The sequence below is a fragment of the Echiichthys vipera genome (genome assembly GCF_963691815.1).
Source record: "Echiichthys vipera genome assembly, chromosome: 7".
NCBI lineage: Eukaryota > Metazoa > Chordata > Actinopteri > Perciformes > Trachinidae > Echiichthys > Echiichthys vipera.
Window position 1 is genome coordinate 8195156 of NC_139832.1, and position 21427 is coordinate 8216582.

At 43.0% G+C, this 21427-nt stretch overlaps 1 protein-coding gene across 1 annotated transcript in view; it reads left to right on the top strand.

The window, feature by feature from the left end:
- The window catches only part of znf469 (zinc finger protein 469), a 64493-nt gene that overhangs the window by 29034 nt on the left and 14032 nt on the right, over positions 1-21427 (top strand). The gene's annotated exons all lie outside the window — the stretch shown is intronic.

Sequence of the window (21427 nt, forward strand, 5' to 3'; positions counted from 1 at the left end):
CCCACACGCTACAGCTAAAGCATAAATGTGTGTGTAAGTGTGCAAGCATGCACACAAACATGATTGACATGTAGGCGAGCACTGTATGGGAATGTTACAATCAATTCTTAATTCTGAAAACATATTTAGCCAGACTGAATTGAATTTATTTATTCTTTGGCAAATAATATACTTCACATTTCTTTATTCAGTGTCAGAGGCTTCATATAAGGTTTGCGGTCTCTCTATCTTGATCCACAGCGGTGCAGCCTGTATCTCTGTAAAAACCTCTTGACTGTTGATATTCATCCATTTCCCTTCACATGAGTGGATCAAGATTTATTTGTACTGAGAAGTTGCAGGAAACAGACAAAGAGCTGCAGGCCTGAATATATACAGTCAGTCAGTAGTAGGTAAAAGATGTGGTGTGTCACTAAACGCTGACTTTTCAAGGGTAATCCACTCACCTTTTATAGGGCTAAAACAGGTGGCTGGGCTCTAGAAATGGGAGGCACAGATGAGTGAAGTGTCGGGGTGGGGTAATGACAAACTTCAGTATAAATTAAAGTTAAACATTGTCATTTGAGGGGAGTGACAGTCTGGTTGACTTTGCATTGCTTAATTCTTTAGATTCAGTTCTGCGGTTTGTATCCCAGATTCTCTCTTTGGTTTTACATTTAGCAAAGTTGTAAACCTAAAGGGATCAAAAAAAAGGAAATACTAAATCAGGTTATCCATGTGCAATTTACTACTCTTTGTCAGTGGACAGTCACTTGTGCCAGGCTGTAAATAAATGTTTCACTGATTGCAGAAACAGGAAATCTATCTATCTAAGGAAAAAAAAAAGAAGTCTTATTTAAAGATAAAAACAGCCCTGGAGGCAAAATGTGGCTTCCTGTCACATTGGTTACAATTTTGTTTCATGTAACATATTTTACTCTGCCTCAGCCATCTTGACTTTATGGACTTTATATAAGGGTCATCTCTGTCAACACAGCTAACTGACAGAGTCTGTGTGTATGTATGCATGTGTGAGAGAAGTTATATTTGTTTGTGTATGTGTGTGTGCAGCCATGTGTTTTTGTTTAAATACCCCCTCGTGGTTTCTCATGGCTATCTGTTGGTCATATCTCTGCAGTAGAACGTTGGTGCCCACCCCTCAAGAGTCACCCTCAGCACAGTAGTGTGTATTTCCTTTCCATGTTTGCATGTAGCCCTAAACTGCCATGGAGAAGAAAGGGATTTCTTATGTGAACCATGTGTGACTGCTGACGCAGATGGGAGAGGTTAGGGCAGCGGGGGACTCAAAAGAGTGCGGCTTCATCTGCCAGTCTGCTTCACTTTCCGTCTGATGTCAGACATGAGATTGACAGTCTGTGAGATGCTATCAGCTCCCAGACAACCACTGAGGCCGAAAATGACCACTGATACTGGAGATAAGTGTGTTTCCCTCTAGGTTCTCCTTAAGGCCAGGATAGCAAATTAACTTTTTGACAACAAAACAGTTGTAAAGCAAGTGGTGTACATCACTTCATACTACATTGTCCCACTTTGCTCAGTAAGAAATCTAACCCTTTTTTTTTAACACCCATTTTTAGAGGGATGACTTTAAAAGCTTCCATCTTTAGTCAGATCTAGTGAGTGGGCTTGTGCAGCTGGTCTAAACTAACAGAGCTTCTCCCTGTGAGCCACAGTGGTGTTACAAGTAAATACAACAGATACAGAGAGTGTACCATGGAGGCGGATGTATGCACAGATTATGGGAGTGATCCACTCACAGTGGGCTAACAATGGCCTCATCAGTGTGAGGTGCAGTGGGTTTGTGCAGCTTTGGGTTGTGTGGTGTTTATGTAGCCCTGGGAAGCCTGTCCTGCTACATGTTAACACAGTATTAAATCATCTCATGCCGACAGCATTATCATAAGGATGTTGACTCTGGAAAGCTACGTATGGTTCGGATTCCTCCAAAAGTGTCATCATACCATAGTTGTGTATGGTAAATATATAAAGTACATCTGCTTTTTTGCAGACATTTCTTCCTGTAGGAATAAAACAGACAGGAACCTTGCATTTTACAGCATATTACAGCATTACTTATGATGCATACATGTGGTTAAGCAGTTTAGAAGTTGCAGCATTTGAGAGCTATCTTTTAACAGATATAACAGATTACAATATAATTTTAAATGTTTTCTATTTAGTTTTTCGTTACATATGTAGAGCAACACTTATTTGGATGACTTTGGAGCAGATCAAGTCATTCACTTTTCAACTTTACCGGTCATTGTATTTGGCAGCCAGAGCCGCTGGAGGAATACATTTGCCTATGATTCCCAGAGTCTGGGCTAAATGAGAAAGTTTTCTACAGGTATGCTAACTACATAACTACTCTGTAGCCCCAGAAGAGAAAGGCCTTTTCTGCTGCAGGCCTGAAAAAGGAAACCTTAGGCTTTCAGATTTCTTCTAACAATAGAAAGCCTAATGAGCAGATCATGGCCTGGACCACAAATACCTTCTTTCTCTCAGGTACTTTCATTTGAGAAGCTTAAACACATCGGATGAGCAGTTGTCTTGTAGACACAGGCGTACACCTGGGAGAGGGGATAGGGAATCCCCCCGGACTGTCTCACAATCAGCAGAGATCATTGATGTTATCTTCTTCACTCATCCTGCCGCTGAACAACTCCCTTTTCTGTCTTCTTTCCACCTCTGCCAATCTTTCTCTCTTGTCTCAAGATATAAATGCAGACCCCGTGTATCTGATGCTCCAAGGAAAGCCACCTCAGTCTGGCCCTTTTAAATCCTCCTCTGTGAGATGCTAGACTGCCACTGTGGTCCAGGCACCCTCCTTTGGCTAGAGTGACAGACTCAGCAAGGGGGAAAGAGGGTAGGCAGAGCAGAGGTATTACTATCAGGTTTCCCTCTAACTACAGCAAAGACTGGACCTGAGCCAGAACTGCCATAGGGCTCGTCATATTCCCAGAGGCACTCGTGTGCATTCTGCTTATGAAATAACATGCTTGGCCTCAGCTATTCTATTTCACAGAAGTTTGCTATTATTGCTGACATTTTGTTTTCCATAATTTTTCCTAGTGAGTGAGATGAAGGAAAGGATAAGAATGAGCGGGGGTGGCAGTGTTTTGGTAAAGCAGTTGGATACATCTCTTTCTGTTGGAGAGCAGCTTCTCTCAGTTGTACCATATGTTTTGAATAAAGTAACATATCCCACGTAGATATATTTTACGTGTGATCGACAATTAGCCAAAATGTGTTCCTTGTTTTCTGACTGCGGCTCCCAAAGCGTCAATAAAGTATGCTTGAGAAAGAGCAATTTGAAGTGGTTTGATGTGCTGTAACTCACCAGAGTGCTCTCTGATTAGAGCTCATTTTCTTCTTTGGTTTGTCTTTATCGCTCTCCCTCCTCATTTTTCACTCTTCTTTTACAACAGCGAGCTCACCCTCTTTGCTCTTTTGTCTGGCTCGGCTGTGACAATAACATGAAAGTTCATTGGCAAAAAAGTCTTTGATCAAGCACACACAGGCCTGCAGACAACTTCAAACACAGTTGTCAATCAGAAGCTTAAAGCTGTATTCCTTAATATAGGATTTATCTAGACTGCTGCTTTTCAACTGATTTTCCAGGGCTCATTGGCCTTCAACAGAGCTGCTTTATGTCACTTATTATTCAATATCTAACACAGAGCTGCAAGTCATGATGGACCTTGAGTGGGTTTTAATGAAAGATTTCCTGCTTGGTCCCTGCCAGGCCGTCTACCACGCAATATCGCCCGCTCCTTAAGAGCTCATTCCTCCAAATTAAGGGTGAGGAAAAAGCTACAATGCTAAAAACAGAATATTTTCAAAGGAACAGGACCATACTCAAGGAAAGTAACAGGAGCTGTATCCGACTTTAGACCCCGGCATGGGTCAATGAGAGTATGACTAGTAAAACCCATAGGGCCATGTCTCCCCCTCTCCTTTCACCAGCTTAGGCCAGATATGAGGTGATCCACATGTTGGGGGAAGTGTGCGTGGGCATGTGTGTGTATGTGTGCAGAGACAGGAGGAAAAAGTCAGACTTTGGTTTTGGTCCAAAACAGGAAAACGCTGAAGTAAGCTCACCCGTCACCTTCCAGACTCCTGAATAAAGCATGGCCTAATTATACCTAAAGCAGTTGTGTGATTTATTCTTTTAATACCTTTTTAACGGTGTGTGTGTGTGTGTGTGTGTGTGTGTGTGTGTGTGTGTGTGTGTGTGTGTGTGTGTGTGTGTGTGTGTGTGTGTGTGTGTGTGTGTGTGTGTGTGTGTGTGTGTGTGTGTGTGTGTGTGTGTGTGTGTGTGTGTGTGTGTGTGTGTGCGTACTGTGGTAGTGACGTTGAGGAAAAGGTCATGTGAGGAGAGCATTGAGGATGTAATGATATATCAGGCTCGTTTTCCTGCAGCAGATGTGTGTTTTGTGACAGCTTGTTTTTTTTCAGCCGTTCCTTGATTTGTGACAGAAGCTGAGACTCACCCATTTCATGGTGTACAGACAGAACCGAACAGCCCCCACAGGCAGAGGAAGGAGTTTGGTGTGTCGAATGATGTCAGTATTTGGAGAGGATGAGTGTGTTGCTGGTGGGGGCTTAGATGAGTCTGGTTGAAGGGAAGAGCAGAGTATGTGTGGGGGAGGTAACATGAGATCCCCCACAGAGATGCTAAAATCCATTAAAGACTGAAGGAGAGGGAAGAGGACTTTTTTATAAGGATGAAGAAAAACGTTCCACTTTTAATCTGTGTGCAATCTAAAAATAACCTCCCCTCTCTGTCGACTGCCCACTGGGGCAGGCTTGTTAAAGAGTCTGTCTCCAATGAGAGGGAGTCAAAGTGCTGCAGAGTACCAAACAAAAAGAAGAGAGAAAAGGGACAAGAAAAGAGGGAGGGATTAAGATGGAAAATGGAGCACAAGTGGGAGGGAAGAAAGGCAAAGAAGGAAGCGTGCTGGGAAAGATGTGGGACAGATAAATCTTTAAGAGAGTGAGAATGAGTTCATGAAGCCTTGGAGACTACTGAGTGGATCAGACTCTATGTTGTCAACTGTTCCCTCTTACCATGCCAGTCAGCCAGACGGGCTCAATGCAATGCCATTACACACCTATTTGGCCTCTAGGCTTTTGTGAGTCTTGGTGCAGCAATAAAAGCACCTAGTACTTGGAAATGTGGAATAACAGACGACCTTTTAACAGGTCCCAGTGGCATGGCACTTCTCTAAGAGGTTCACATCACAAGCAGTGAATCACACACACATCACATAGTCACCCATTCTTCAAATGCTTCCCTGCTTTCCAGTCTCAACGTCTGACTCACGGCTTGCTACTGTAGCAGTCCAGCCAGCCACCCAGCCTGGTGTGTCATCCTCATCTCTGTTATTGTTACTGTTCTTTTTCCCCTAAGTTCAAGGAAAATGAATGGAACAGGTGAGTGTTGGTTTGTTTTCAGTAGCGACTGATTTGTGACTCATCAGAAGCTTCTTACAAAGAGAGGAACGAGTTCTATAAATACTAGACACTGTCTCTGGGATGTTCAGATCCTCCCTCGGAAACTAAAACAATCTTTGGCCTTAGTCACTAATATCCATCTGCCCAAGGAAAGGAGACTCCTCTAGACTGCACACAGCCATGGTTTTGTCTCTCTGAACATTTTGGAACAAATCTGGCACAGTTGCACGGTTGCTTCACTTGGTGAATCAATTGTACCTTGCGGCACCTTTCCTCTGACCTGCTGTGAAGAAGCGACTCTCAGATGTTTAGTCTGGTTTACCGGATGTACATTGTGGGTATAAAACTGTCATCTGGCGCGTCTCTCACAAGCTGGATATCAGGCATTCTCCTCCCTTTCCCTCCCCATCTCTGCTATCTATCTTGCAAGGTTGTCATTGCATCCAGGGCTTAATGCCACCCAAGACGATTGTGATGGGTTTAAAGAAATACAAATAAGTCAGTGTTTTTCCCTTATACTGTGTCAACTCATGCTGCCAGACCATACTCCAGCTCTGACACAGAACTGTTGAGATCTCACAATCCGGCTTAAACAGGGGCTAATGAAGATTTCACCTTTAGCACAGCCTCACTTCCCTTTCTGTTGATGCACACACTCAGACTACAATTACCAGCACATATGTACATATTGTTCAGATATTCACCCATATAGAGCAAAACGTTTGGCTGTGAAGTACACAGTCACAGTGGTGCAATTACCTAATTTAGCTGATAAATGACTTATGGACCCTTTAAGTCCAGAGCAAAATCACAAAAATATACTGAAGTCACATATGTTATCGGGGTGCCTTTTTACTTCTGTGATGTCATTTTTCCCACTTAAAGGAGGGGCGTTAACCCCCTACAACCATTACTTTTTTCTTTTCTTTTAACAGTGGAACATCAGCTGGGCATCTGTGGAGAGATTGCGTCACTGACAGCCAAGTCACACATCCTGCATGAGCAGTGTGTGACAGCTACCTTGCTGAAAACAATGCGGCTCGCAGGCTTGTGGTTTTTACACATACAGCTGTGGTGCTGCTGAAGCATTGCCTGCCCTTCTACATTGATAATGACCATAAATAATAGAACATTGATAGAATATTTCTTTCTGAAAGAGAGGTTTGAGATTCTGTTCACAGAAACAAAAGGTGTTGCGTTTTATTTAAATATATAAATTTTGTCTGTGATATTCTACATATATACACATTGAAAGTGTAGTAAAAGCGCTGTTATGATGTCGGTATGACAAACTGTGTCTTTTTGCTGTGAAACACGCATGACACAGTAAAAATAGGCAAGACCTTGAATATCTAGATGTTGTGCAGCGTGAGATTGTTCGAGCAGCAGCATACCTCTGAGAGAAGCGGAACAGTACAGAACTAGCTAAAACTGTAGCAACCATTCATAAATTCCTCCTATAGATTTTAGCCAAGTGCAAAAGACTTGGTGATGTGTGGATTGTTGACTCGGTAGTCATGATTACACCCTCACTCTGCTGTTCTCACCCATTCTGTGCTGGCTCTCGCTGCTGCTCAGGGATTGGTGGTCGCCAATCATGCAATAGAAAGAAAGCTATTTCCAGTGTAAGAATATATCATGTTCTTGCATAGATTTTCCATTTCTCCACAATAAGTTCCACTGACACTACAACAGAACATTTTTTTTTAACATTTCAAATAAAGACTTTAAGACCTTATAGTTTCATTATCTTTGTATGCATGATAGCCAGGTGAATAATAGATGCAGAGAATCTACTCTTTGGACAAGAATCCCCAGTCAGATGGAAATATGTTAATTTATTATCCTTATTCTGGAACTGGTGCTTGTACTCCTCCACATAGTTGTCAATGCACAATCTTGTTTTGTGGAAAAAAAGCAGTTGATGTAATTCTTAGTCTTAAAATTAATTTTGTGCAGGTGAAGAGGACATTACATGACGTCAGTGATGTGCAATGCTTGCAGTTTAACATACAGACTTAGTCAGTTTGTTACATGCAGTTTAAAAACTCGATTATATTCAGGTTAAGGCCATACTCCGGTTCCTCAAACACCATGTAAACATCATACCCCGGGTAAAATCAATGTTCTCATACCTCCGTTAACAGACCTAGATAACTCCTTCAGTACCCTGATTATTAATGCATGTATACGGCCTTCCCGGGTTCCTGACCAGGGAATAGAATAAACCAGGAAGCAACAGGCCCAAAAACAAAGTGAAAAAAACAACAATACTGCGTTACCTTTAGGACTTTGCAACAGCAAGAAACATCACTACCAAGAAGACCCCGATTTCGACAAAGTTGAACCGGAAAAAAGCTTTATTCCGACCAGCTGTATGTTTGCGGAGCGCCACCTACTGTACCGGAGGTCAAGTTGCTCTTTTCCCATTCAACCCCTTTTCATGTATACCTGGGGAATTTGGGGGAAAGGCCAATTTAGGTTACTGATGTGCATGTAAACGCACTGAGTCAGTCGTCAGTGAGTGGAAACAGAACAGGAAACTAGGATCAAAGACGTGAAGTAATCTCATTCTACATGTGAACAGCTTTTATTTATTTAGCATTTCTACAATATTCAAATATTTATACATATTTCTGAGTACATCTTGAGCAAGATCAGGGTGTGCTTTGGTGACCAATGGTCCTTGCATGGCCCCTAAAGACCTACTAGCCTTAGATTAATGGCTTTCTTGCTGCCCCAGAGATGGAAGCTGTGCCAACACAAATGGTTGGGCACGCGATGCTGGCATGACAAATTGAAGTGAGGGCAAAAGGGCAAAAGACAGACCGCAGCCCAGACTGGCAGCTTTTCTTGTGGAGCTGCATGAAGGCAGCATTAGCTGAGCTGAGGGGTCAAAGGCGCAGGGTTACAGACCCTAGTTTGTCCCTCTGTCTCAGCCCTTTAATGGACTGTGACAAGGCTTCCGATCCCAACAGCCTGGCCAAATGGTTTATTCATCAGAGCTACTCATGGGTGCAACACTAGCACATTTCGTGCGCACAGAAGTTGACACATAAATTACAGTGTGCTATCCTTACCTAGGCGTGTGCAAATGTAAATGTTTTCATCTGATTGATGTGCCTAGCTCTGAAAGCAGAGAAAGCTGGCAAACTGTACAGTACACTCACTGTAGACATCTCATTTGTGTTGTTGATTGTGAGTTTACAAGCTGTCAGAAATGTGAAATGTGCTTTCCAAGTGTTGATTTTGTGACAGTCTCATATGACATCACATTCTTGTAGTGTAACCTGTTGTTTAAAGTCAATTGACTAAATCAAAGTGGAAAAACAGAGTCTGTAGCTCAATACTCAGCATTATGTTCACACACACACACACACACACACACACACACACACAGACACACACACACACACACACACACGCATAAATGCTTGCATGCATTTGAAGGTCAAGAGGGGATTGTTGATGGTTGTTTATGCAGAGAGTGTGAGGAAGCAGAGTGACTGTGAGAACCTGAGTCTTGAACACTCTGGGTTTCTTGTCTTTCTCAGTCACCAAGGAGCAAAGCATTTGAGCAGATCTAGATGCGCAGCAGCTGTAAAAATAGGAAAGAGAGGGAAAGTATGATTCATGTGACGGAGGAGAGGATTGCTCCAGATTGCGTACACTGTTTTTGCTGCGCCATGAAGAGGATCCAAATGATGTGCCCAAGTCAGGCCTTATCAGCCGGCTCCCACGATGACTAAGAGATGAAGTCTAGGAAACACAAGTAAGATAAGGGGACAGCTGTGACCTAAGAAACGCTGAAGAAACTACAATGACGTTTCATGATGAGTAATGCACTCAGAGTTTTAGCTAGTAGTGTGTTTAAGGTTAGCTATAAAGTGTGTGAACTTGCACTGGCACCCAGAAGATATCTTAATCCTCTGCCTCGAGGCTGCTGCACTAAGCCACTCTTGTGTCAGAAGCACTTTTGCACTTGTAGAATGTTTTCGGGCTCTGGTGAAGCATCGTCTGACAGATTTGAAATAAATCACACTCATTCATCCCATGTACTCTCAATGCAGTTTACATATCACAAGAGGGAATCATTTGTGTACCCATTGGGATGCTCTTTGGCTTGGCCCAGCCGTCTGTCTCACACACAGGCATGTGAAGCCAGAGAGGTTGGGCATGGATGAAGCACAGAAGCCACTTTCTCTTTCCCGGCCTCCAGCACTGGTCTCTAGTGATTCTGAGCAGGTCTGAGGGGAACAACGTGAGCTCTGCCAAGGGCTTTGGTTTGTTCCTCAGCCTCCAGTCAGCCACTGACCTATAATAAGGCCTCCTGTTCAATATGGCAAAAGCAATGTAGAGGAGAGAGTGGGAAATAATTTGCAGAAGTATGGGCTCACTGAGTATGTTGATCAACCAGAGATTAGTCCTGTAAACACAGGTTTGGTTCCATTAGACAATCTGCAATGCCTTCATAGAGCTCAATCAGCAATAGCAATGTTGGTTCTGACAGGCTGTAGTAAATCAGTCATGGAGAGAGTTGAGTATCTGGATCTACCTTCTCGTCCGGTGTTGACTGAGCCAATTGAGCAGGATCCTGCAAAAGTCTGTCTTTCTAGCTGAATCAGTGGCTGTGTTGTCTGCGTTGGTCAGACCCAGCAGTGATCCTGCTGAATCAGTGGACATGTTGTCTCAGTGGTGCTGTCCTGTCCAGCATGGATTAAATCAATACTGGTGTTGTGCCGTGTCGGGACAGCAGGGACTGGATCAGTACTGGTTCTTTTCCAGCCACCATGGGTCCATGCTACACAGTCTCTGTGGCTGTATGAATGGTTTCTTGCAGTGGCCGTACAGAGCGCCATTCTTCTAATCCTCATCTGAGGCTGACATCCGAGGGGGAAGCCCAGGGAGCCGGCAGCCTAAATGTTTTTCTATCCCCCTGGTAGGAATGGACGTATCAGGTGCTGTTTTAATGCGTTTCAAGTAGAAAAACAAGCCAGTGTCCTATGACTGAAGGTAGAAATGACAAGGACAGTAGTGAAAACAGACTGTGGCTCTGGCAGTGTACGGGGTAAAGCTAAAGCATCCAGTCCGGTGACAGACTCATCATGAATGCTCTGGGTTTGTTTGTCTTAAGAGTTATTTGCCCACTTTGCCATTTCCCCAAGAATCTTAAATACCCCTGCCCCCTAGGCCTTCATTGGCTCCCTGCTTATACACCAACTCAGAGGGAGTCCACTATCCCCAAGTTTCTCTCCCCACTGTTACCAGGTCTAGATGAGTCTAGAGGGAGCATTCCAGGAATAGCAACACGACTCTAACCCCCATACTCACCTGCTCCCCTCCCCCTCAGTCAGGATTTTTTTTTACCCTGTGCCCATCCTCCTCTGCACCTCCTATCTGTGACCGTGGGTTCCCATGCACCGAGTTTTTTTCATAGATAACTACAGGACCCATTTAACCATGCAGCATCTCTATAACTTTTTTTGCCTACCTTGAAGTTGTCCTTTGATTTATGACCCTTGCTCCTCTCTTTCCCTTCTTATATAACAAGACAGATGTCAGAGGTGTGGCTGTGCCAGACAGACAGACCTCTTACAAATACTTAACACTGGCACATTTCACCTCTCAAATCTGGGGGCAGTACTGAAACAGTGTATCTGTCAAGCACCACTGAAAAGAGGGAATTAGCATCCAGTTGATCCCAATGCCCCAGAAAAAGGAATATTTGTGAAATTTAAAATAAAGCTATCCTGGGGTTGGTAGGGAGAAGCAGGGAGGAGCATTGGGGTGAGGATGAATAGGGTCCTGTGCTCAGCCTCTGGGTGGACTGAACCCTTCTGTTTAAGCTTTTTTCGGCCTTGGCACACAGGGCTGCCTGTGAGGAGTGGGTCGGAAGCAGGAAGTGGTTGTGTAAGGCGATCTGCAGATGCAGCACAGAGCCCCTTTTCAACGGCAGACACCTTGGTCTCATTCTGCACAGCGACACATCAGGTAGTCCTCCTGCAGCAGCCACAGCAAGACAGAGACCACACCCACACGGGACCACTAGGCAGAGAGAGGAGAGAGATGAGAGGAAAAGATAGGACACGTGACAGAAAGAAATAGAAAAACAATTGTGAATGATAGAGAATGGGGATGGAGTGCAATGACAGTGTGGGCTTCTGCTACTCTAGTCACTGATCACAGAGGAAAATATGTTTCCCAGAGCACTGTTCAGAATCAGAGTCAGAATCAGAAATACTTTAATAATCCCAGGGGGAAATTATTTGCTGGAGCAGTAACAGACAGCGTGCAACTTCCGCGCATGCACACTTACTTTTAAGGCCTCTGCCAACATTTGAAATGGACTTTCATCCATGAAATCCTCTATTACTGCGAAGCAAGCAATGATAGAAAATGATAATACGGTCACTTTACCAAAATGAAAGACAGACGATCAGAGCTACAGGTGTACATATAGTTTATTTTTTCATGGCAAATTATGATGTTTTTTACTGATTGATCTGTTGCAGAAAAGCTGCTGTATTATCCCATCCTGCATCTGAAGTAGATTGGCAGTAAAAACTCAAAGGCCCTGGAGCTGGAATCTGTCGCCTCTCTGCTTGACTTCCTGTTCTCTTCCTAATTGTTTTAGGTGAATTGCTGAACTCTTTTCTATCTGATTTCAGAACTGCCCTAGCACCCACACACACACACACACACACACACACACACACACACACACACACACACACTCACCACCACCCCTAATCCACCGTCGGTATATATAGATAGCTTTTGCAGCTGCAAATAAAAAGGGCCTCATTGACAAAACACTTAGTAAAACACTGAGCAGTAATACCAAGCACTCGAGACCATCACTTCCTCCTTCGTTTGGCTTTAATTGTCCTGGCTATTTCCAAACTATTACCGTAAAGTGGTTTTGAGCAAGATGCATACCACCTCATCTCCTGCAGTGCTACATAAACAAACACAGTAAAAGAGTAAAAGGATAAAGAATCCTGCCGAAATGTCACCAAATGACAGCTTGACTGAGCTTCACTTTGTATGAATGAGGCTTTTGTTTGAACAGGATTCATTGTTATTGTTTCCAAGCACTACTTTGGGTGCAACTAAGCTGCTGAAGTGGACCAAAGTGTCAGGGCCCCAAAATAGAGACAATTATTTCATGGTGTTTGTTCGGGCAGGGCTGTTTTTGTGTGCAAGTGCCCATCAATGCTCAGAGTGGAAACTATAGTTCGACTGTACTCTAATAACGTAGAATGTATTACTGAAATAGAGTTTGCGGTTTGGGTTATTGTGACATACATTAAAGTGTGATGAAGTGATTTAGTCAGATTTACATCTCTGGCTAATCGTTTAGCTCCAGTGAGCCTTTGAAGGTCTGCCCAGGCCAGGGAAAAGCATTGAGATCCAACACACAACAGAGACGAACATAGACACAGACAGAATCCAGCTCCCTGTCTTACCATAACGCTAATAAAACCAAACAGATGAAAAGCATTCTTCATTGCCACCAAAGTCCTGCTGTTTTGTCACTATGTTTATTTTTGAATACCTTGTCACGCGCTGACACAGGCTACTTAGGAAAGCCTGAGTTGTAATTAGGTCATTTGGACATTTCCTTGGACTATTTAAAGGGAGGCAGGCAGGGTGAATTTGGAAAATGCTGGTACTGACTCACGCACACTGTGCCTGGAATTCCCTCTTTACCATTGGCCAGGGGACTACTGATGTTGGCATTGGTGCAAATAGGACTAAAGAATAAGGAAGGAGAGAAAAATATTACTCAATGTTTTTTCTTCTTTGCTACCCTTTCCATTCTTTTCTTACCGTACAGTTCTGACTGGAATAGTGCTAGAGGAGGAAACTACTCACGCTCACCCCAATTCACTTAAATCCAACTAACCTCAGCTCGTGATCGTATTCTTTGAGTTTGCTGCGTTGCTTCTAGCATTACACAATGACTGTCAGTCAAGTGCTCGCTTCACTAAGGTTCATGCCAAATCTTCTACAAATGTTTTTATTTCCTCCAAGCGCCAACCCCCGCCTGCCCCTCAGTTCCTGTGACCTAATGCCAAACTGAATAGATTTGCTTTCATGACTGTGGGTTGGAGAAAGAAAGAAGGAAAGACAGCCAGAATGAAAGAATGAAGGAAAGGCAGGAAGATGCATCTGGCACTGTGGTTTGAAGCAGAGGAACTTAAGAAGGTGTTACTGATGATGGTTTTCAGGCCCTATTCTTTCCTCTGCCCCACCCTTCTGGTTTTATTTTTGAGCTGCTTCTCTCAGCATACATCACATATTACCTGGTGCTGAGTCTGAGGGAAATTACTCACTTCCTGTCACAAGTGTGCTCGACCTTTGATTTAAATGTCTGCGTGCCAGCCTGTGACCCCAGCAAGACGGCATTCAATTTGACTGAATCGTTTTGATTAATCTACTGGGGCTTAGAAAAGTAACTTTATACCTCCTACTCTATAGAAAAAATGCTACCACACTGCATGTCACTCATACAATGTACTGTATGCTGAAATTATAAATGAAATTGTACTTAAATACTGCACAACCACAGTCGCAAAGATTCACATATATACAATTATACTCAAAACCTGAGATGCTCTCCTTCTCTCCTAATTGCAAACACAAACTTAGACTTACCCGGCCGGCTCTGTAGTCTCACAGGGAAACCGTTTCTCATGAGAATTAGCTTGTTTCATTTGGTATAGATGTATGGTGGACTTATGTGCTTTCCCAAAGGTTTAAGGAAACCCCCCTTTGACAGTTACGTGTTGGAACTTGACTGACCGTTGCCTTGTCAGGAGAAGCAAAGACACCTCCCTCTAAGTCTTACAAGCAAAGGTCTTACCTGAAGGTGAAAGGTTATGAGTTTGGCCTGCAGGTACTTCAAAATGATTCTTCCCAAATATCACACCAGGGAAAAAGAACCCACCACTCTTGTTCTTCCATACACTTACCATTCACTTTATTAGCTACTCCTGGTCATCTGCTATTTAAATATCTAATCAGCCAATCACTTATGTGACTTTGAAGGTGGCCTTGTTGTTGGTGCCTAATGGCTTGGTTTGAGTATTTCTGAAACTCCTGATCTACTGGGATTGCCATGCACAACCATAAGGGTTTACAGAGAACAGTCTGAAAAAGAGAAAATACCCAGTGAGCGGTAGTTCTCTGGGTGGCAATGTCTTGTTGTTGAGGGGCCCAATAGAGCATCTGTGGGATGTGGTGGAACGGGAGATCCGCATCATGGGTGATTTGATCACCAGTGGACATCCCTAAGTACAGTTGTGAACTGAGATACGACCGCTCAGACCACATTCGGAGCCACATAGGGGCACGTTCTTTTAGCAGTGTGTACGCAAACGTGTCCTGGGTCGCGCTGAAGGGCTCAACCTACTTAACTTATGCCCCCTGCTAAAAGCAGAAGTACGTACTCTTGGTATTGAAATTATTTCTCTTGTCCGAGTAATCGCTGAGGGATAATATTATATTTTTTATATTATTATCGTACTGTAGGTGATGGGTCTGTATTTTTCTTCTGGTGCTACAGACCTGACACCCTCTCTGGCTCTCTGAAACATGGTAGCAGGCAGCAGTGTCCTCAGGGGACCGTAGACAATAACATTATTTTTAGATTCATAAAATGGAACCAAAACACCAAACCATATTATACACATACTGCTGGCAGGTGGAGTAAAGTACGCCCTCTGGCACACAGAGACTATAGGCAGTGCTTTTTCATTAGTCATTGCATGCTTCTGTAATAATTTATGATTTATGTGAGAGTAACAACTGAAAGTCACACACACACACACACACACACACACACACACACACACATCATAGATCAATAACAAAAAATCCTATATTTGCATATAGAGTGGGGAAGTGAGAGCCGTTCACAAGTGGTCTCAAGAGGTGTGGAGATGCATTGTAATGCCAGATTTAAACAGACGTGGTCTTTACCGGTAACGTATTTCTTAACACATTAAATGCTTCAAATTCCAAATGCTCCTCGGTTTGTTATTCATTTTTCTGCAGAAGAATATAAAAAAGTGAAGCACCAGCCTTACATCGCATTTAAAAATCTTCATCAAGCTTTTGTGACACTGCACCCTCAGTTATGCTGCAGAAATAGGAGTGTGTGTATTGCTGAAAGGCTGTTTTGCCATTTATGCATAACCTATGAGGAGAAAGAAGCTTCTGTCATAATATCTGGGGTTGTGACACGAGCACACAGTTATCTACCACCCAGCCTGCCCGTGCATGTTTGTCTTTGGTGCATTTGTTCATTGATTCATGGGAGGGAGGGTGATAGGTCAGTGAGAAAAGGTTGAGTCCCCTGAGGCCTCTAACACTCAGGTTGTAACTCTGCCTCTGCAGGCCTAGTCCTCTCTTTAGACTTTCGCCGATGTGGTAGTGGGCCCGAACTCCTCTCACTGCCTCTGGCTTCCTGGTGGTAAAGGATATGTGACTGTTAATGGAGCAAAACATGCAGTTTCTACATAAATAAAAGGCTTCCTCTGTAATACATCCTACAGATCCTGCAGTAAGGCTTGTAGAAATGACTGGACGACTGGAGAACCTTGGAACCACAAACATTGATTCATATTAGATAATTACAAAATGCATACTATTCATAAAGATAAATGCTATTGTAGCTCTTATGTGTACATGTGCATGCGCTGCTTGAATTAGCCTGAAGGGGTTTGCACACATGTGTTTTTGTCCATATAGAACTGAAAGACTGAAGTTGACAGAGGGAGAGAAACAGTTCCAATAACATCTGTCACATCTGCAGATGCAAATTAACTTTGTCAAGGCTGTTTTTATAAGGATGTATTTTGGATTTGCATTGCTGTCGGCCTGTAAATACTGGTTTTCTTGGCAACGTTGAATGGTAATATTTGAATGGCGAGAATGCGCAATTGATTTCTTCACTTTGTTTGTTGTGTTTTGGATGGTTCAGTTCTCTTTACGACAGTATTTTGAAGCACAATTAAAACTAAAGATTTATGATTTCCTTTTGCGGTAGAAATCTTTCGTTTGTGTGTGTGGTGGGTCCATCCACCACATCCAGGGTTGATATTTTCACTCATGGCCACCTTAAAATGGCACCCTCACTACTTCCAGTATCTTAACCAGTGTTAAATCACCAAGAGTTCAGGAAGTCTCTCAAGGTGTGTGGCGTGGTAAAGAAAATATTGATTGAGTCTCCTTTACCTTTAGAATATCTAATTATTGGATGCCAATAGCTACATAAGCTACCAGACATAAATACGATAATTTGGTTTGAGGTTACAGAGGGCTGTCATTAATGAATCCATGTCCGTCTAAAATTTACTTTTACATTTAATTAAACTTTGTTGATTTTGAGAGGCAACCAAATACTTTGGCCCAGGCAAAAGAAGGGACAGGCAAATATTGATACGCTGTAAAAAAAGGAATGCAAGAGGAATAAAACTTGAAAGAAGCATTTTGTCCATTAAGGATTATCATGGTTATAAGTGGAAGTCAGGAAATTTTGTCTAGCTTAATATCCTGTTCTACTCAGTCATGTTTTAGTCTATCGCACACTTAACCTCTTTTTTGCACAGCCACACACATAATGTGCCGAAATAAGGGAAAATGTGTAAAAAAGAGATTCCATCATGTTTGTGGAATGCTGTGGTTAGCAATATGGAAACAGACTAAGTCCAGAATCCATTGGTTAGAAAAAATAAATAAATAAAAGAAAAAAACCTGTCTGAGAAAGAGGAAAAACCTAGGAGGGGGTAGGGGAGCCTCTGGAATTACACACCAAAACCCCCTTAGACACACACATGCATGCACACAGACACATACTGAGACACTCAGACACACACTCACACCACACACATACACTCCTTCCATCCTCCCCACTGCACAGCTAACCACATTGGGTTAAGGGTGGGGTTAGGGGTGGTGGAGGTAGGGAGGCACGAGTATAACAAGCCTCCTTCAGTCCTGTGCTCACTGTTTCATTTGAAGTGCTCGACACGTTGGTTGCTCCGGCGTCTTTCAAAGAAGGCTTCTGACAAAACGTCACTAGTATGGAGGAAGACTCATTGACTATCTGTGAATCATAAATCAAGAAATTAAGCTTGCAAACTACTGCCAGCCCACAACTGTTGACACTTCCACATCCAGAGCTTACGTATAATGCCACGCTCTACTCACATCGTCGATATATCTCCCCGCCCACTTTGCCTTTGAATGGACATAGGCACAGGGATCCTAAAGGCAAATTGCTTGCATAACGGATGTTTCCAAAAATACAGAAGAGTAGGCAGGCACGCTGACCGAGGTTTTGGCGGCTTGCCCCAGCATGGGCCTGGGCCTGGGCCAGCCGCTCTCACTGCGCATTCCCTTTGCTGGACCAGTCATGCTGGGAGAGGTGTGAGGAGAGCAGTCATACAGCTTCTATCCAGCCACCTGATCCTCCCCCCTGCATCCCTCTGATTACACTGCCTACTGGGCTACGCAGCGTACTGAATACCCATTTCTCCTCCTTCACGTCCTGATACTAATGGATTTCCCTGCTAGTCTTTTCAAGATCTCCTCTCCTCTCCTCTCCTCTCATCTCCTCTCCTCTCCTGTCCTCTCCTCTCTTCTCCTCTCCTCTCCTCTCCTCTCCTCTCCTCTCCACCTCTGATCTCATCACCGCTCATCATCTCTCTTCTATCTCCCAATGGTCCTTGAGACTACTGTGTGGAGATTTTTCAGTGAGCACGCATCTGGAAAAGCTAAATAAGTTGGGAAATTCCTACTAATGCCAGTTATTGATTTACATTACTATAAAGGGAGCCATTGTTTGTAGAAGTGGATTGCTCGGCCTGCTGCTGACCTTCTGATGGTCTAATCATGCTTTGTGTCTCTAGAGAGTTATTGTCTTTCAGATCTAACTGCTATATGTGGTATCTTACACCAATACTAAATTGCTGCACTGTTGAGATTGCCTATCTATGTAACTATGGCCTGCTTTTACCATTTGTTTTGACCACCTTTGGGTGCTCTCCTGTTACAGAGCATACATCATAAGACATTTTGAATAGCTCAGAAAAAAAGAGAGGCTGTGTCTGTAGCCTTTTAGGATGACTAACTTTGAGAGAGATAGAGCTCATTTGGGGGCTTTGGCCTCTTGGAAAATAGAAATTGCAAAAGAAATTACGCACTTAGAGCACTGATGTGATGAGTTGACAGACGTTTTCACAGTGCTACCACCATATTTTCACTCAAGCCAACACTACATACATCTTGCTCCAAAATTACAGGAAAAAAAGACTTTCAGGAAATTGAGTTTTCATTCAAGCACCTTCTGTCTCCCTCATCTCTGAGAGAAACCAAGACATGCCCTTGTGTAAGTAATGAAAAAAAAATGCTCTCCGGTTTTATTCTAGTTATGCAGTCACACACACACACACACACACACAACACACGTGCACCTATACCACAAACGTACCAGTTTTTCAACACTCAGCAGTCTCGTGCATCAGGGTGGTGTTGTGGTGAAGCCATATGGGGCGCCACTGCTTGAGAAACTTTGTGATTTGACAGAAGGCCTAAAGAACACACACAGACACGCATAGAGAAACACACACACAGGCACACACATACAGCCTTAATTGACTTGTAAAACTCTACTTAAACACATTTTTATGGAACAAATTTTAGACCAGTCACACAAGATTTGATATCAACTTGTGCCCAGCTTGCAATTCTGTCACCACCACACTGTCTTTATACTCAGTCCAAGAGCAATTTATATTTTTCAAGATAAAACTGTATAAGGCACACTAAAGACGCCACCAAATTGCCAGATTCATACGCGTAAAGTCAGTGTGGGACTTTATTCTGGCTTGTGTGAAAGACATTGGTGCAAGGAGAGAGTTATTAAGCTGCTCTGGGATGTAGGGGAAGTGGACATGGTATTTGTTAGGATATTAATAACCCCCTACTCTTTGTAAACTGACAGCTCAGGCTTTGGTGCTACTTCTATAAGGCCCCTGTGATCCTCATACTGTTCCTTTTGTTGCTGGAGGCATTCATCTTCAGCCACAAACTTCAACAGCCAGTCTGGGCAAATACAATTGGGGCTATGATGTATGATTGTGACTGTTGACTCTGCAGGGCTGGAGCAAGCACTTCCTGGTGGAGATGCTGGCAAGGGCATTCACACCAGTTTCCTCACTGGTGGCAGGGAGAGAGCTGCAGACACTCTGGCTTTCAGATTCTGTGGAGGTTTAGAGGGGATGTGATTTTTCACAACCAGGCCTAAACTCAGCCAGGTCTCAGCCTCAAGCCTCCCTCCCAACCTGCTAAATACCTCTGGGAAGTTTACCAGAGGATGAGACAAGGAAACACATGGCAGAGAGTGATCCCTCTGGGTAAAAGTGGAGGGTCATATCTCTCTATTCGATTTGTCAGGTGGTATCTTGACATATTGGCTACTGGTCTGTGGAAGTAAACATAACCCTCAAGACATAATGCTGTAGGCCTAGCCATCATATCGGATTTCTGCATCTCTTTCCTCCTCTCTCTGCCTGTGAGAGGTCGCTTTGAAGACCGCATATCTGCAGAAAGGACCCCCAAAGCCTCTGTAGTCCACTCCACTCTGGCTGTGAGCTCTCATTTACATTGTAAAGCAGTCACTACATCAAGCCGTTTTAAGACTTATACCATTAATAAAGCAACAAGACATTTCACTAAGAACTGCTGACAACAGGACTAGTTTCATCATGATTGCAGGTGGCTTTGTCATGTTAACCAGAGTCCACAAAGAATTCATTTGTGCGCCGTCTGTCATCATCTCCCTGATAATCAGCACTAATGTGATGTCAAACACTCTTATTATATAACCTCAATGCTGACACGATCAGATAGCATCTCCACAAAATGTGCTGCAGAATTTTGTTTTACTTTTTTTTTTCTCCGTGCAGCCTTCAATATAGAGGTAACTGCAATTGAGAAATAAATATTTTTGTATATTTTAAAGAGAACTGTGAGTTACCATAGGTGCTATAGTGTTCATATTGACTACACCTACCTAAAAGTGGATCTTTTCTAAAAAACATTGCATGCTTTTTTTGGCTCTAGGGCCTCACCACACACTCATATGTAGTAATAATAATAATGATAATTTAATGATAATAATATTTTCTGCAGCTTCTTTCCTCCCAAAACAACATGCTTCAGCAACAGGAAGTTGCTTGTTAGTTGTAGAATACAATCCTTGAATTAAATCAATGCATTACAGTAAGCTTGCTGATAAAGAGTAAGCCTCTTGACTGGTAGAGAGGCCCCCATCATCTATTACTGATCTTAAAATGACTATGAAACAAAAACCTCATACAGATTGGTGAGGACGGCATTTTGGTGGACATTTAATGCATCTTTGATGGGGGGATATATACTCAAACAGATTAGCTTCTTCTTGATAACAATATATTGAAAGTATATACAATTTATTTTGTACACTAATTTATTAATGATTATCTATCTCTTGCAATCTGAGGGTAAATGTGGACATGTTTTTAATATCCTGGCTGCTTTTCCCTCACAGAAAATGTATGGAACAGAGAAACGATGCATCCTGCTGCAGGTGTGCAGTATGTGTGTACTCGGTCACCAAACTAATAGGTGTCACATTCATGCAGCCTTTCTGGAATGTAACTGTACACATTTTATTGACTTCAACTAATAAAAACAATACGAGCGCCCCCTTAAACTGTCAGAATGTGTCTTGCTCGAGGAAACTTCAGCAGTGAGGATGGTAACTAAAACAAATCTTAAACCTAAATCCTCTGGCTAAATGGTGCTTTCTCCAACCTCTAGGCCACCCCAAACTGTGGTGCTTTGGGAATAGCCAGGGGAAACAGATAAAAGGGTGGGATGGAAGTTTGGTTACCAGGCCTAGAAATTACATTTTGGT